This window comes from Montipora capricornis, chromosome 3 (genome assembly GCF_036669925.1).
Source record: "Montipora capricornis isolate CH-2021 chromosome 3, ASM3666992v2, whole genome shotgun sequence".
NCBI classification, from domain to species: Eukaryota; Metazoa; Cnidaria; class Anthozoa; order Scleractinia; family Acroporidae; genus Montipora; species Montipora capricornis.
In genome coordinates, this window is record NC_090885.1 from 17,736,602 (window position 1) to 17,739,101 (window position 2,500).

The window sequence follows — 2,500 nt, forward strand, 5'->3', positions numbered from 1 at the left end:
AAAGGGAACCTCTAACACTCATAAAATGTTGAAAACAAATTAACATTTTTTTGGATTAAAAAGAAAACTCTCCTTTCAATCTTTGAGAAAAATATTTAATTTAAGTCTAATTTACAGATATGACGTGAGAATTAGCACACGAGAAATACGCTAACTCAGATTTTAGAGCATTTGTGCCTTTTCGGATTTTCGTCGGAATGAAAACGGAAAACGAGCGCATACTATACGTAAAGGTCAATTTTGCAACTTTTTTGTCTCGATGTGTGCATGAGCTGATAATTTTAACAAAATACGTTTGCATAACTTAGGGAAGTACGATCGTCCTGGTGAGTGTGGTCCTGAGAAGGACTGTTTTGGATGACATTGATGAACGTTTTGACAAGTTTTGTTTGGCTCTGCAGAGGAGATGACTTCCACTCAGGTTGTGGAAACATGGATCATTGTCACCCAAAACAGTCCTTCTTAGGCCTACACTCATCCGGACGATCGTATTCCATTAAATTATGATATGACTCCTGGATTTAAAGCCGGCATTACGAGGCACTTAAGATTTGCTACGGCGACGACGACGAAAACGTCACTTCAAAATGTAGCTTTGCACAATCCTAAGTCTTTCGCGGTTATTGCATTTCGTTCACGTCGTACTCAGTATGTGTGTGAATTATCCTAAAATTGAATTTATACGAGTGGTTTCGAAGTATAAATATAAAATGAAAGATTCGCATTTGGACGCTCACGTTTTCATTAAAATCTCAAATTTGGGGATTTAACGTTGTTGTTATCCAGAGTACAGCAATACTTTAACCAATGATGTTAAGGTCGTCGTTTCTTAAACTCCCTCATAAGCTAAGGACCTTTAGATCTGAGGACGAGTACTACTACTACTTCGAGTAAGAGTTTTCCGTTCTGAGCATACGCACTTCGAAAAACATCGGCCTCCAAACATTACACCCATGCTCAGTACGAAAAACTAGTACTCGTAATCGTCCTTGTCCTTCGATCTAAAGGTCCCTAAAGACCTGAGCAGAGCTCCAGGAGCACTAAAATCATAGGAACCCATGAGTTGCTTTTCTCATGGTAATCATGGCTAGCGGTATTTCTCGTGGGCGCGTACGCACGACGAAGTTGCCGAATAATTTAATAATAATAATAATAATAATAATAATAATGAAAATAATAAACTTTATTTCCAGATATAAAATTACAATAAATATACTACTTATTACAATAAAAGCTATATTAAAAAAAACGTGTAGTATTAATAAAAATGTATTTACAAGTAAAAAAGTGTCGGCAAGACATAGTAATAAAAACAATTGTCATAGTAATAATAATATGGAGAAACAATATGATTATCAATAACCTAATAATAACCTGATTATCAATAACCTGATTATCAATAACCTAATTATCAATACGCACAGCACGGCGGCCGCTTACAGCGTAAATCTTTGTTATTGTTTTGTTTAATTGACACCTGTCAAAACAAGGTATTCGCTGACCAGTATCACGTGGTCATATTGCGGGCTTAAGTTTAGAGCTCACCGAGGGCAGCTGTTTTTTTTTTGAAGTTGACCGCTGACCAGGTACTGGTTTTAGATTGGGTCGCAGGCTCAAGGCAGGTTTACTTCTTGTATTAGGACACCTAAACATAAAAGTGGTTTAATTTTTCGCGCCTCTCTGTGGCTCGACGTGGCTGCACGGCCATACTACGTCAAGTAAAGTTCTTAAGAGTCGACGCTTTCCGTGTTCAGGTGGAAAACGGTTTGGACAGTTTTTCCTTTCTGCATTTTCCGCCGGTTTCAATCCAAAAAATATGATTCCGAATATTCGATTTCCGGTCGGATGTTTATTTGGCACTCCCGTTTTTAAAGGAATATGCACGACTCTTATGGTATTTGGTAACCGCTCACTCCACCCCTAACGTAAAAACGGTAGAAGCCATCGGAAAAGGAACCTTCGGGTTGCCTTCGAGTGTGTTCTGTCCCTGTCTTGCCTTGCCTTATATGCCTGTTGGTTGTACTTATGTTTCCATCGTACGAGTAAATCAGTTTTAAAACATCTTTGCCGTTTTTCACAATCTTTGCTGCTCTGACAGTTTCCTAAGTTATGGCTGGCTTCGGGATTAGTTGGCATTGAAGCTGACCACAACAGCATTTACGCTTTAGTCACTTTAAGACTCTGAGTGACTGTTCCGGCCGCGGAATCGAACTCAGGAAGAGTTCGCGCCACACTGCCGCTACCATTGCGGCGTTTTTTTTGTTAATTTCAATAAAAAGGAAGTTAAGAAACGATCGTGGCTACGGCAGCGACAAGACCAAAAACAATAATTTTATTGCTTTAGGAAGGAAAACTGAATGGTCGAGATGAAATAGCGGCACACATTTTCATACGTTTCTCGCCGTACTCTGCAAAACAACAGTTTGAAAAAAAACAATTTTAAGGTTTTGACGACAACGTCCTGTCATGATACTTCGCCCGTACTGTACAATGTGAATAT

General features: G+C 38.8%; 2 protein-coding genes across 4 annotated transcripts in view; both read left to right on the forward strand.

Annotated features, from left to right (window-relative positions):
• LOC138042467 (uncharacterized) overlaps positions 1-2,500 on the forward strand; it is a 244,564-nt gene that overhangs the window by 197,462 nt on the left and 44,602 nt on the right. The gene's annotated exons all lie outside the window — the stretch shown is intronic.
• LOC138042468 (uncharacterized) overlaps positions 1-2,500 on the forward strand; it is a 67,701-nt gene that overhangs the window by 32,272 nt on the left and 32,929 nt on the right. The window lies entirely within an intron of this gene.